Here is a 16,502-nt window from a genome sequence, read left to right on the forward strand (position 1 = left end):
ATTTGAGGTGTAATGATCTTCTTGCATGCAAGAGGACATCTTTGTATCCTTTTGTCCCATCCAGGAGGACTTCCAACTGTATATGTATAACAAAAAAAGAACCATACAAATATTTTTTTCAAGTATATAATGTTTACAAGCCAAAACTAACTTTCCCACAAAGTTTAGCGACTACAACTTCATTTAATACATACATTAGCAGCAGCCATGAAATGAGAAGTATACACACTACCAATAAGCTCTTGTACAAATTGAAATGATACTATATGGATAATGCATTGGCCACCGTGGCACCTTAGCTAAGACACATAAGTAGTTCTTGTACCCATTCATGGCTTCTCTTCTTCAGCTACCTCATCTTTGCAGGGGCCATAAGCTCTGCTACAAAAAATATAACACAATATGTTAACCAGACTAAATCCTGCAAGAACCAAGTAATAGTAGTCGTAATGGCCCTTGTTTATATTGCTTGATACCCAACTCTCTTGCCCTCCTATTTTGGTCAAGTCGTTCATAGTACTCATTATAAAGCTAGCAAATAAGCTGCCCACTCCCATACCAACTCCTAATAGAGAAGCAGCTACACTTGATATGCTTCTAGGAAATTCTGAAATATAGAATTCGTTTTGGCCGATGGCATTCAGGGCATCTGCAAAGCCAGCAAGGGAATTCTGGGGAAGTAGCCACATTGCTGACATAGGGATCACGCCTTGTGGATTATCCGAGTACCCCTCCTTGATTGCTATACTTCTCCGAACAACTTCCACAACTGCCGTCGCTAAGACTGACAGGAAGGAAAGAAATAAACCAAATCCCATTCTCTCTTTTGTGCTGAAATGAGCAGGTTTTCCAGTCAATTTTGATGCTACGGGAAGAATCAAACAATCGTAGAGGACAATCCAAAGTATAGCAGAGATGACAGCAAAGATGCCAAAGGAGGCAGCTGGGATTTCAAAGCTTGAACCAATATGTCGATCCATGGTATTCGCTTGAAGTACTGGAAAAGAGTTCTGGCTTATATTTATGGACATTACAGCTCCCGTCAACCAGATTGGAACAACTTTGAGTAATGCTTTCAGCTCCTCTACTTGATCTACAGTGCAAAGACGCCAAGGATCTGTTGCTTCTCCATCTGGGCTCAAATCTAGCTGAGGATCTTGTACAATGCAAGCTTTATTTAGAAACCTAAAGGCAATAAATTGAAGTTAAAACACAATACGAAGAAGTATATCAGGATCAGAAAAGGCATCCAAAATCATCATGAATATTGAACAGCATCACATGAGGTCCCTTAAACAATAAAAGCTGGAGTCTGTAGTACATCAAGTTATATCTGTCATCAGCTGGCGCAGGTCAAAACAATGAACTTCACAATTTCCTATAGGAGAAGCACAATAGCTATAAAATGATAGATCAAATAATAGTTTAGTTTAGGACAAAAAAGCATACAAGCTAAATAAACAAACAACAATTTACCATTACATGGGTTGTCTTTCAAGCACACGCAGAAAGTAAGATGACCAGCGGAAAAGCTAACAATTGGTAAGAATGAAGTTACCTTAGTTTTTCACTTGGAAGAACTACGGCTGACCCTTTTTTCTGATGGTATAGTACATCTGCACTCTGTGACGACAATCTGAGACGTCTATTTCTATAAGAGGCTACAATCACTTGAAAAAGGCCAGTGATTAAGCTCGATTTAGGATTCAGCTTCACGTAGAATGGAGTACCCAAATAAATTAAAAGAGTTGAAAACAACATTAGCAAAACAGGAGCTCCAAAACCTAAAGCCCACCCCATGTTGACTTGGATATAAACAAGACACGTGAGAGAAACCAGGATAGACAAAGCTATCACAGCATAGTACCAGCTGAAGTAGCTCTCCATTGCATGCATTTTCTGGATTTACTTCCCGTTTCAACTGATCAGAACCAAATGCTAAAGATGAGGAATTGATTGCACCTGCTCCAATGGCAACGACGCCCAAAGAGAAACACAGGAAGAAGAGTTGGAACATCTCTGGTGATCTACAAATGTTGTTGGAAGCAACACAGGGTGGGGGCCTTGCTTGCGGAATCACTGATGTCAGCCAAAACAGAAACATCCCCTTCAAAGCACATTGAATATGTTCATTGATTATTTGGTAAACTTACCAAGTTCAAACAGATTATTATAATTCTTCATATTACAAATTTGCAATAGATGGGTGATAGAATCATTGTTAGAAGAACAAGGACAGAATTTTTGCTGTTTTTCTATTTTTAGACTCTTGATACTGTAAATATGGCTCTCAAGTCTCAACACAGACCTTATGATGATAATACATATAATTTGTTATCTTTCTAAAAACAAACAAGAAAGTCTTTACATGTACATGCATCTATTTGTAAACCGATGGGGCTTTTCCCTTTCTCTTTTAGGCATAAAGGAGGAAAGGTTTCATCCCCTTCCCTTTTGTACAAGTTTTCTAAAATATTACTGCTTCCATTTCATTTTGTGTTAGTTTCATTGGGCACGGAGGTCAAGAAGTTAAGGAAGACTTTTGGATTTTGTGACCTTAAACTAAAGATTTGTGTAATGCACCAAAATGTCTTTTAAATATTATGGTCTTAAACATGTCATGTGGGATCCTGATATTAAAGAGTTATTAAATATAGAAAGTGACCTCCTTCTTGAAATATACGAAAAAAGAAAGTAAGACACATTAATTGAAACAAAGGGAGTATATCACCTTGAGCTCCACGGTTGAGACGAGTTTCCTTGAAAAGATTAATGGAAACATAATTAAGGTTTGGAACTAAAAGGGATGGCTAAAATGGTTACTTCCTCTGATTTCTTACATGTTGCACTTCATACATCCCGGTTTCAGATTGAGGACTGCACCAGAGTACTCTAGCTTAATCTAGGCTTTCAAATCACTAACAAGACTGTTTCACTTATGCACACAAACGACAAACTAGACTAAGATATCACATTTCAAATCACAAGACCTGAGATAAGTTTGTTGAGTTGATACTAGACTATTTATTAAAATTATGTCATCTGAAGAGCCTCCTTCCTCATGTTTTACACATAAATGCATAATAAAGGCATTCATTAGAAGAAACAAAATAAAGGGAGATACGAGTTATATATGGACAATACTTGTCCCTCTCGTCTAATTGAAATTAGGTAAAACAAGACCATCTGAAGAAAGGACTCGAGGTACTCAATGCCAAAAAGGAAATGTTCCCATAGAAATGACAAAGAAAACTAGTAAAAATATAAAAGGGCCATAAATGTGCATTAAGGTTCCTCGTAATCAACCAAGGTCCTCCAATTAGTAAAAGTTATGGGAAGCCATTAGAAAGCATGAAAAAGGAACAATTATGGGTATGTTCGATATGATGGATGTCATTTCCAGGAAAATGTTTTACATGAGGAAGTCATTTTCTAGCGTTTGGTTACCATAAGGAAAGCATCTTCCGTGGTGGAAAATGACTTCCCTCTCATTTTCCTTACAACTATCTAAACTTTCAACTTCATATTATTTGCTCCAACTAACACTACGTTGTCACTTTTGTTCCTTAAAACATAAGGTAACTAACGAAAGAAACCAACTCAGTTAATGAATTTACCACAAAGGTAACAATGGATCCCAATCCTATCATCCGGAACCGACCCACAAAAGAATCCGCCATAAAAGCCCCAAGAACTGGAGCGATGTTGGTAACTGCTGACCAGATGTAGAGAATATTGGACCCAGTAGTCATATCCATGTGATATTCATTCATCAAATATAGAATCATATTAGGAGTTAAAGCAGACGTCGCCGCATTCATCAAAGCCGCATTTCCTATCCAAAAGATTAAACAGAGAATTAAGGACTTCCCAATTGTTTCATTGGAATTCCATGGACAAACAAATATCATATTCACCCACTTCCTTTGATTTCACGTTAAACTCATGACTGACGAATCAACAACTAGGTAAAAAATATCAAATTGAATCCCCATAAGAGCAATTACAGGTGTTTACGAAGAAATTATCATATAAAAGAACTTCCTCCTCAAAGTTATTCGACAAAAAATCAAAAGGAAAACAAATACGAGGGTACCCCATACCAAGTAGGCGTTTGGACATGCGATTTAATCGCTCGAGATGAAATCAGCGTTTGGACATGCGATTTCATCTCTGATTTCATCTCATGAGATAAAATCCCAAATCATCCAAAAAGGCATGATTTGGGATTTGAAATCATGATTTCAAAAAATATAAATGTAAAATTTGACCCATACGTTTATAGTTTGTTTTAAAAAACCCATAAGTTGGTAGATATATATTTACCAATCATTTGTATTAAATATTAATCTACAAGTTGATAAGATATATTTATCAATCATGTTTATCATGTGGGAGGATTATATTAAAGAGTAGTTATATTACTACTAATGTTAAATTTTCCTTTTTATTGAACTGAAGTTTGATCAATTGATGTTATATTTTTTAGAAAGGCCTTCTAGTAGCGTATTAATTTTATTATTTTATTTTGCCTATTTGATAAGATTGTATAACAAATGAAAATTTTAATGGTTTTCACAACTTGTGGATATTTATGTTTATAAAAAAATTGGAACTTAAAAATTATTTGATGTCCAAACGTATTTAATCTCATATCATGTCCAAAATGGAAAAATCAAAGCCGCATTTCCTAACTTAAAAAAAAAAAAAAAAAAAAGGTTAAAGATTAAGCAAAGAAGAGGATGCTCCAACTGTTTCATTGAACCCATGACTGATGAATCAACAATTAGGAACAAAATTTCAAATTGAACCTCGGTGAAGAGCAATTAGAGGTGTTTATCAAGAAATCAACACATAAATACTTGTTCCTACAAGTTATTTAACATGAAAAAACGTACGAAACTCAGAAAAAAAAATCAAAAGAAAAATGAATATACCAAGTATAAAAGGCAAAGTTCTGAAGCCACCCTTTTGAATTTCAGAAGCATCTAACAAAGGTTGTTCGATCATTTCAGAAGTTTCCATGTGTACGATCACTCTAGAAAAATAAAACTCTCTCTTTCAACTTTGTAGCAGCAGACACACACACACACACTCCACTAAGAGAGTAAGGACAGTTAACTCTGCGACGAATTTAATACAACTAATGTCGACTACATTCAAACAAAGACCAAAATTAGAGGGGAGCTGGCAGAAAAGGATTCGGTTTGGACCCACCTTATAGTTCCCATTTTCCATGACATGCTACGACCGTCCATACCGTATGCCTCTTTGTCACTATCAAGTTTGGTTACTTCAAAGTTGATGTCTTGCTTGGGATTTCTTATTCTCACAAAATAAAAATAATTAAAATTTGCTATTTAAAATAAACTATAGATATTTATGTAGTCTAAAATATACTATATATATTTATATCAAGTTTTTTTTTAATTTTCCCTCAAAATATTAATTAAAAGAAGTATTTGACTAATTTTATCCTTACTTTATCACCTTTGGAATCAAGCCTCCTACTTTAAATTTTTTCACAATTTGGAATAATATCTTTAAGCTTTGCATCTTTGGATTTATTTATGTATCATCTTCGATATATGCGAAAATTTTACTAAAGATAAAATGGGACAAAATAATCAATTGTGTATTGAACTTCTAAACTATTTTTAGTAACTATTATAATTTGAGACTGAGGGAATAGAAGAAGCTTTCCTTCAGATTTCTTATTCTGAAATTATATTAGTATTATAAATAGTTATTGTTACTAATACTTCGTCCATTCTATAATACTTGTCCTCATTCATTTCCGAGAGTCAAACTATCTTAATTTTGATTAATATTTTAAGATATATATTTTTCAGTATTAATATGAGAATAATTGCAATAGTTTTTGAATGTCTATTAAAATATTAAATTAATCTAATTTAATTTAATTTTAAAAATTAATTAAATGGACCCTCGAGAAGCGGAATGCAACTAACATGAGAGGGACTATTGGTTATTCCAGGTTACAAAACATGAAAGGGAGTAATGAAAATGAAGTAACGTATCGACATACTAAAATTTTGTTGTTAAAATTATCCATACTCGGTATTCACACAGACCAAATACATATGACATATATTTACATACCTCTATTATCACTGAATTATAATTAATTAATGTTTATTTTCACCTTAATTTATGGCTTAATCATGGTAGATTCGCTTATACGGAGTGAATCTTTAACTATTTTGGGGACCGAATAAATATTACAATACAGTCAGACCTCTCTATAACAGCATTCGCATATAACAGTATCTTTCTGTAGCAGCTAAGTTTTTTCGAAACCGATTTTTTATGTTATATTTTATTTTTCTATAACAACATTTTACCTATAATTGCAACGACCTACTTTATAATAGTACGCTCTTTGTAAAATTGCCCCTCATATAACAACTATCTTCTTTTTTTGGTAATATAATAATTATCCATCGCTATAAAAATAAAATATCTATGATTACCAATAATAAGTGTAGAGACTTTGACCAAATATTAAGTTTCATATTTTGATATACTATATTTATGACAGAATATTACATATGAATACATCTTTGTAGTCTAAAAAATTCATTGTTTTCTATTTTTATATACAAATAATTTTCAAAAAGGAAAACAATGTGAATAAGGAGTATGAATCCTATTCTTTAGAGCAAGCAAAGAGACAAATCTTTGATTCCTAATCCTTTGAAAACGAACCTACGAAACCAGCTACAATTATAAATTTCTTCCATCATTCTTGAATGAATTTAATTTTCAAGTAGATTTAAAATGTGTGACTTAGAGCTTAAAATTTTATAATTTATACATTCAATTATGATGTATTCTCCAACTGTTTCACTGAACCCATGACTGAAGAATCAGCAACTAGGTTTAAATTACAAAAAATGAACCTCAGAAAAGAGCAAATACAGGTGTTTATCAGGAAATTAACACTGTTAGACAAAAATCTAAAGGAAAACAAATAGGAGGGTACGCAATACCAAAAATCAAAGCCGCATTTCTTAACCAAAAAAATAAATACTCCCCCGTCCCGCGTTTGAGTTTTTGAAAATCTAAATTTTTTAGATTAACTCAATATTTTATGATTAAAATTTATCTCTCTCTGTTTCATTTATGATTATGCATTTTTTTTAGTTAAATCAAAAATGAATGGCCTCTTTCACAATTTGGAAACAAATTCATTATTTAAACACAAACATGACTTTTGAACCATATTTATTTCACTTTTCTTAAATATCGTACAATCGTATAAATTGAAACGGAGGGAGTATATTTGAAAACTACATTAAAAATACTACTCCTATAAGTTGCAACTTTTCTAATATCAAACTTGGTGAAAAATTATTTGTGAAAATTCACGCAGTTTGAATCGCGAAAAGCGAAAAATTATCACATAAATTGTGACAAAGATACATAAATAATTAAGCGGAGAAGAGGACTCTCCAACTGTTTCACTTAACCCATGTAACTACATAAAAATTACAAAAATTGAAACTTTATCAATACATCAACACATAAATGAAGTTATTCAACAAGAAAAAAAAAAAGAAAAAAAAATCAAAAATAGGAGGATATGCTATACCAAGTATAAAAGGCAAAGTTCTAAATCCACCCTTTTGAATTTCAGAAGTATCTAACAAAGGTTGTTCGATCATTTCCCCTTTTTACACTTGACGAATTTTCCATGTGTACGTATCGCTCTAGAAAAATAAAACTCCCTGTTTCAACTTTGTAGCAGCAGACACACACAAACTCCACTAAGGACAGTTAACTCTGCGACATCAACAAAGCCCGTGCTAATTTAATACTGACACTTTAGTCAAAAATATACATATTAAAAAATCAATAATGTAATATAAAATTTATCAAATTACATTTATATAATAAAAATAAATATTTTTTCTCTTGATTAGAATATTCATAAGTAGTAAATCTTTTGATATTGAGAAATCAACAATACCATATTATTATGTAATTTTTTTAATCATTAATGTTATTTAGCTTGTTGTCACTTTTTGTTAATGATAGAATTGAAAAAACTAGACAATTTATGTTTTTATTTTTTATGATACACTTATGCTCAAAATTTTTGACTAAGGTGATATTTGTTACGGGACGGAGGAATTAATAACTAATGTCAACCACAAACAAAGAAAGACCAAAATTGTGGGGCGGTGGCGGAAAACGATTTGGATTGGGTCCTACTTCGTTGAGTTTCGCATTTTCCATGACCTGCTACGTGTCCGCACCGTATGCCTCTGCGGCTCTGTCAAGGTTTGGTAACTTCAAAGTTAAGTTTTGCTTCAAATTTCTTATTCTCAATCTCGTCTCAAAATATTTATCGGGATATTAAAAATAGTTTTCTCAAGTTATCTGTGTTTTAGAAATTCAAGACCTAATTAATTTTTTTCTCATTTTATTTGTAGTAGAATTATGTCATTAACGAAAATGACATATAGATAGAATAAACATTTAATGGAGAGAAATTATAACTTAGATATAAATAAGGAAAAAATTAATCAAATACTCTGCTAATTAATATTTCTTAAGGAGCATGTAGCAACAAAAATTTAAGACAGGGGGAGTATTTGTGTAGTTATAAGTAATCTCATTAATATTAAAATGGAAAGGTTAAAAGCAAATTATCTCAAAATATAGAAAGGTATCGTTTGTCAGGCATAGATTTAAAAAAAGAGTGTCATAAGAATTGAGATGGATAGATTATATTATTATAAGTAGTTATCGTTATTGCTACGTTGTCCGTCCCGTAATACTTGTCATGTTTTCATTTTTCGAGAAAAACTTTAACCAATATTTAAAATATATTTTTTCACCATATTGATTTGAAAAGAATTGCATAGTTTCTTTGTCTATTTTCTGAATATCCAAATTATATTTTAAAATATTAACTAACCTACTCGCTCTAAAAATTAATTAAATTTGACTTTCGAAAAGCGAAACATGTAACTAATATGAGATGGTGTAATATGAGATGGTGTATTAGTTATTCGATATTACAAAACATGAAAGGGAGTAACGACAATGAAGTAGTAATAGATTGATATAGTATTTAGCGTCAAATTTATCCGCACGTGATATTTGTAGAGACATAATATAAATAAATAAAACACATATTTTCACACACCTCTATTATCACTGAATTATAACTAATTAACATTTCATCTCACCTCAATTTATGGCTTATTCATGATAGATTAGTATGATTTCACTTTCATGTATTGGTGAAATGATCATGTCCGAACAAATAGTACCCTCTCAGTCTCAATCTTTGTGATATATCTTTTTTTTAGTCTATTAAAAAAGAATGACACATTTCTATATTTAAAAAAAAAAAAAAAAACTTAAAACTTCCCCTTTAATCCTTCATGAAATGATTTAGAACCACACAAATTTTATGACTGCTTTAGATCACAAGTTTAAAAAATCTTTCTTTCTTTATTAAACTCTGTCTCTAGTCAAACTATATCATATAAATTGAGATAGAGGGAGTACAATACATCTTGCTGTAGCAATTTATTGCAAGCATTTCTTGTTTAATGAGTTAGAAGCTTGGATGGTTACTTAACTTTGCGTAATTGACCACCATAACATCTTATTAGCTTCAATGGTCATTTTAGTCCTAAACAGAATTTCCGGTACCTATTTAATGACGCGGCAGCTATAAATATTTAGAAAAAAATATTTAAAAATTTAAAATTAAAATGTAATTTAGGATCCAATTCATCATAGTTAGTGCATATAATACTAATTCTAGAATATTATTCATCATTAGCACATAAAAATAATGAACATATAAAAATATAAAAATTTAGATTGAAAAAGCAACTTAAACACAATATTCAAAAAACTATACTATGTAATCAAACTAATTAATTATATAATACTAAATTTTAAAATATTATTCATCACTAATACATATAAATATATACTTATACGAGATGTCTCAAGTAATATTATAAGGCATAAATAACAAAAGAATTTATTCTAAGAATATAAAATTCTATTAAATTAAATAATTGAGTGTTATGGTGGTCTGAGTGATTATCCAAGCTTTAACTCAAAGTTGAGTGACTTTTGGAAGACAAATCAAAGTTGAGTGATTATGGTGGTCAATTACCCAAAGTTGAGTGACCATCCAAGCTTCTAACTCAAAATTGAGTGACTTTTGGAAGATAAAATAAAATTGAGTGACTATGATGGTCAACTACGCAAAATCGAGTGATCATCCAAGCTTCTAACTCTCAGTTAATTCTATATATATATATAATATATATATATATATATATATATGTACCAAAAAGAATTGTACAATACCTTTCTTTTTTTTGTACTCCGATATAAGATTATAGTACCAAGCTAAAACTATCTTCCCTACACAGAGTTTAGTGACAACAACTTCATTTGATAAATCATTAGCGTCAGCTACGCTCCACAAAAAATTACATACTAACAAGCTCTTGTATAGATTGACACGACACTTTGACTTGTCCCTTCTAGAATATAATAATCCGACAATATGCATGACTCGAACAACTTCACACTAATTCTTGAGGTCAAAACTCCACCAATAAGAAAGTCTTTTTCATTAAAATAATATTCTCTTTTGTAGCAAAAAAAACAATGCTTTTAAAAGGTGTTTTCTGAGCTAGCCCCAGGACGAGGCGTACCCAAAATGCAGGAGGCGTACTGACGGAGCGTAAGTATTGTGGGGCGCAAGCCCCAACCTTCCGGGCATTCACCTAGACGTAAGCCCAAACATTCTAGACATTCATTTAGGGCGTAAGCTTCGAAAACTTTTTCAAATTTGAGCCAAATTGCTTCATAATTTTTTTAAAAAAAGTTAAATATCCAAAAGTTAACTCATTGTAAATTCTCAAAAAGTCAAAAGTTTTTTCTAATTGTTTATCTTAATATCATAATCTTACCTCTTTGATGTTTATGGAGTAACATATACACTTTAGACCTTTGTATGCAATGTGCAAACAACAAAACAAAGAGTTTTTATGCTTTTATGGTTGCATTTTCCTTCTTTATGCTTTATTTTCTTTAAATATTTTTTAGCATTCTTTAATTTATCTTTTTCAAGGTAATTTTAGTTTTAAAATTTCTATTGGTATCGCTCTAGTTTAGATAATGTTTTGAAGACTCTATTCTGGCTATTTGTAGTATAATGAGTATTAATTTGTTATCTAGTTTTAGGTTTTAAACAATAACTTTATATTATTGTCATTTTTATCCTTAAATTATTAGGATAGCGTATCAGTTTTACAACACTAATTATTATGTTTATGTTTATCAGAGTCATGTTATTGATGTAAAGCATCTTTACATCATTCACATTTTCAATTTTTTTTTTAATGATTTGTGCACATGTTAATAATAGATATATGCATTTTCCTATTATTTTTTTTTATAATTTTAATGTGTTTTTTTTATTTATATTTATTTTGTTAATTTATAAAAAAAATCAAAAGAAAAATGAATATACCAAGTATAAAAGGCAAGGTTCTGAAGCCACCCTTTTGAATTTCGGAAGCATCTAACAAAGGTTGTTCGATCATTTCCCCTTTTTCACTTGACGAATTTTCCATGTGTACGTATCACTCTAGAAAAATAAAAACTCCCTCTCTCTTTCAACTTTGTAGCAGCAGACACACACACACACACTCCACTAAGAGAGTAAGGACAGTTAACTCTGCGACACCAACAAAGCGTGTGCGAATTTAATACAACTAATGTCGACTACGTATTGTGGGGGGCTGGCAGAAAAGGATTTGCTTTGGGCCCCACTTTAAAGTTCCCATTTTCGATGACTTGCTACGTGTCCTTACCATATGCCTCTCGGTCACTGTCAAGTTTGGTTACTTCAAAGTTGAAGTTTTGCTTGGGATTTCTTATTCTCAAAATAAAAAAAAATTGTGATCTAAAATAAACTATAGATATTTATGTAGTCGTAAATAATACTCCTTTTATATCAATTTTTTTTTATTTTACATGCCAAAATATTAATTAAAAGAAGTATTTGACTAATTTTATCCTTACTTTATCACCTGCCATCAAGCCTCCTACTCCAGATTTTTCAGTCAATTTGGAATCGACTCATCTTTAAGCTTTGCATCTTACTCTATTTATGTATCATCTTCGTATATGCGATAATTCTATTAAGGATAAATTGGGGGAAAATAATCAATTGTGTCTTGAACTTCTAAACTATTTTTAGTAACTATGATAATTTGAGACGGAGGAATAGAAGAAGCTTTCCTTCAGATTTCTTATTCTGAAATTATATTAGTATTATAAATAGTTATTGTTACTAATACTTCGTCCATTCTATAATAATTGTCATGATTCATTTCTGAGATTTTTTCCAGTATTAATATGAGAATAATTGTAATAATTTTTGAACATCTATTAAAATATTAAATTAATTTAATTTTAAAAATGAATTAAATGAACTTTCGAGAAGCGGAATGCACTAACATGAGAGAGACTATTGGTTATTCCATGTTACAAAACATGAAAGGGAGTAATGAAAATGAAGTAATGGATTGACATACTAAAATTTTGTAGTCAAAATTATCCATACTCGGTATTCACTCAGATCAAATAAATATGACATATATCTTCACATTCCTCTATTGTCACTGAATTATTATTAATTAATATTTATTTTCACCTTAATTTATGGCTTAATCATGGTAGATTCGCTTATACCGAGTGAATCTTTAACTATTTTGGAGATCAAATAAATAGTACAATACAGTCAAACCTTTACATAAATATGTCTGCGTATATGACATCTTTCTGCAGCGCATTAAGTTATTTGGGCCGATTTTTATGTTATATTTTATTTCTCTATAACAACATTTTATCTATAACAACAACAATCAACTTTATAACAGTACGCTCTTTGTAAAATTACCCCTCATATAACAACTATCTTTTTTTTTGGTAATATAATAATTAACCATCTCTATAAAAATAAAATATCTATGATTACCAATAATAAGTTTAAAGATTTTGACCAAATATTAAATTTGATACTTTAATATACTATATTTACGACGGAATATTACATAGGGATACATCTTTGTAATATAAAAAAAGCCATTGTTTTCTATTTTTATTTATAAATAATTTTCAAAAAGGAAAACAATGTGAATAAAGAGTATGAATCCTATTTTTTAGAGCAAGCAAAGAGACAAATCTTTGATTCCGAATTCTTTTAAAACAGAACCTATGAAACCAGCTACAATTATAAATTTCTTCCATCATTCTTGAAAGAATTTAACTTTCAAGTAGATTTAAAATGTGTGACTTAGAGCTTAAAATTTTATAATTTATACATTCAATTATGATGTATTCTCCAACTGTTTCACTGAACCCATGACTGAAGAATCAGCAACTAGGTTTAAATTACAAAAAATGAACCTCAGAAAAGAGCAAATACAGGTGTTTATCAGAAATTAACACTGTTAGACAAAAATCTAAAGGAAAACAAATAGGAGGGTACGCAATACCAAAAATCAAAGCCGCATTTCTTAACCAAAAAAAATAAATACTCCCTAGTCCCGCGTTTCGAATTAATCCGATTTGACTAAACTTTAGAGCTTGGATTAGATTAACTCAATATTTTATGATTAAAATTTATCTCTTACACATTTCGATTTATGTGAACTTTATTTCCTTTTTAGTTCGTATCAAAATGAATGGCCTCTTTCACTAATTTGGAAAGCAAATTCACTTTATGAAATGATTTACGGCTTTTTACAAACATTCAAGACTTCTTTTGAACCATAAGTTTCAAAAGTCTTCACTCTTTCTTAAATATCGTACCTAATCAGATGGGTTCATATAAATTGAAACGGAGGGAGTATATTTGAAAACTACATTAAAAATACTACTCCTATAAGTTGCAACTTTTCTAATATCAAACTTGGTGAAAAATTATTTGTGAAAATTCACGCAGTTTGAATCGCGAAAAGCGAAAAATTATCACATAAATTGTGACAAAGATACATAAATAATTAAGCGGAGAAGAGGACTCTCCAACTGTTTCACTTAACCCATGTAACTACATAAAAATTACAAAAATTGAAACTTTATCAATACATCAACACATAAATGAAGTTATTCAACAAGAAAAAAAAAAAGAAAAAAATCAAAAATAGGAGGATATGCAATACCAAGTATAAAAGGCAAAGTTCTAAATCCACCCTTTTGAATTTCAGAAGTATCTAACAAAGGTTGTTCGATCATTTCCCCTTTTTCACTTGACGAATTTTCCATGTGTATGATCACTCTAGAAAAATAAAACTCCCTCTCTCTTTCAACTTTGTAGCAGCAGACACACACACACTCCACTAAGAGAGTAAGGACAGTTAACTCTGCGACATCAACAAAGCCCGTGCTAATTTAATACTGACACTTTAGTCAAAAATATACATATTAAAAAATTAACAATGTAATATAAAATTTATTAAATTATTTTTATATAATAAAAATAAATTATTTTTTTCTCTTGATTAGAATATTCATAAGTAGTAAATCTTTTGATATTGAGAAATCAACAATACCATATTATTATGTAATTTTTTTAATCATTAATGTTATTTAGCTTGTTGTTACTTTTTTGTTAATGATAGAATTGAAAAAAGTAGGCAATTTATGTTTTTATTTTTTATGATACACTTATGCTCAAAATTTTTGGTAAGGTGATATTTGTTACGGAATAGGAATTAATAACTAATGTCAACCACACACAAAGAAAGACCAAAATTGTGGGGCGGTGGCGGAAAACGATTTGGATTGGGTCCTACTTCGTTGAGTTTCGCATTTTCCATGACCTGCTACGTGTGCGCACCATATGCCTCTGTGGCTCTGTCAAGGTTTGGTAACTTCAAAGTTAAGTTTTGCTTCAAATTTCTCATTCTCAATCTCGTCGCAAAATATTTATCGTGATATTAAAAATAATTTTCTCAAGTTATTTATGTTTTAGAAATTCAAGACCCAATTAATTTTTTTCTCATTTTATTTTTAGTAGAATTATGTCATTACTTGAAAATGATATATAGATAGAATAAATATTTAATGGAGAGAAATTATAATTTAGATATAAATAAGGAAAAAGTTAATCAAATACTCTGCTAATTAATATTTCTTAAGGAGCATGTAGCGACAAAAAATTAAGACAGGGGGAGTATTTGTGTAGTTATAAGTAATCTCATTAATGTTAAAATGGAAAGTTTAAAAGCAAATTATCTCAAAATATAGAAAGGCATCATTTTATGCGGCATGAGATTTAAAAAAAAAAGAGTGTCATAAGAATTGAGACGGATAGATTATATTATTATAAGTAGTTATCGTTATTGCTACGCTGTCCGTCCCATAATACTTGTCATGTTTTCATTTTTCGAGAAAAACTTTAATCAATATTTAAGATATATTTTTTCACCATATTGATTTGAGAAGAATTGCAACTTATAGTAACTCTTTGTCTATTTTCTGAATATCTAAATTATATTTTAAAATATTAACTAATCTACTCGCTCTGAAAATTAATTAAATTTGATTTTCGAAAAGCGAAAAATGCAACTAATATGAGACGGTGTATTAGTTATTCGATATTACAATGCATGAAAGGGAGTAACGACAATGAAGTAGTAATGGATTGACATAATATTTTGCGTCAAATTTATCCGCACGCGGTATTTGTAGAGACATAATAAATAAAACACATATTTTCACATACCTCTACTACCACTGAATTATAACTAATTAACATTTCATCTCACCTTAATTTATTGCTTATTCATGATAGATTAGTATGATTTCACTTTCATGTATTGGTGAAATGATCTTGTCCGAACAAATAGTACCCTCTCAGTCTCAATTTATGTGATATATCTTTTTTTTAATCTATCCAAAAAGAATGACACATTTCTATAGTTAACAAAAAAAAAAAAAACTTAAAACTTCCCCTTTAATCCTTCATGACATGATTTAGAACCACACAAATATTTATGACTGCTTTAAATTACAAGTTTAAAAAATCTTTCTTTCTTTATTAAACTCCGTGTCTAGTCAAACTATATCACATAAATTGAGATAGAGGGAGTACAATACATCTTGCTGTAGCAATTTATTGCAAGCATGCAGTTCTTCAGCTTAATGAGTTAGAAGCTTGGATGGTCACTTAACTTTGGGTAATTGGCCACCATAGTCACTCAACTTTGTTTTGTCTTCCAAAAGTCACTCAACTTTGTCTTATTAGCTTCAATGGTCATTTTAGTCCTAAACATAATTTCCGGTACCTATTTAATGACGCGGCAGCTATAAATATTTAGAAAAAAATATTTAAAAATTTAAAATTAAAATGTAATTTAGGATCCAATTCATCATAGTTAGTGCGTATAATACTAATTCTAGAATATTATTCATCATTAGCA

The 16,502-nt window shown here is 30.4% G+C and overlaps 1 pseudogene; it reads right to left on the minus strand.

Annotated features, from left to right (window-relative positions):
* Positions 1-103: 103 nt before the first annotated feature.
* On the minus strand, positions 104-14,466 carry LOC132039303 (protein NRT1/ PTR FAMILY 1.2-like; annotated as a pseudogene).
* Between the last annotated feature and the right edge of the window lie 2,036 nt (positions 14,467-16,502).

The sequence above is a fragment of the Lycium ferocissimum genome, chromosome 12 (assembly GCF_029784015.1).
Source record: "Lycium ferocissimum isolate CSIRO_LF1 chromosome 12, AGI_CSIRO_Lferr_CH_V1, whole genome shotgun sequence".
NCBI classification, from domain to species: domain Eukaryota; kingdom Viridiplantae; phylum Streptophyta; class Magnoliopsida; order Solanales; family Solanaceae; genus Lycium; species Lycium ferocissimum.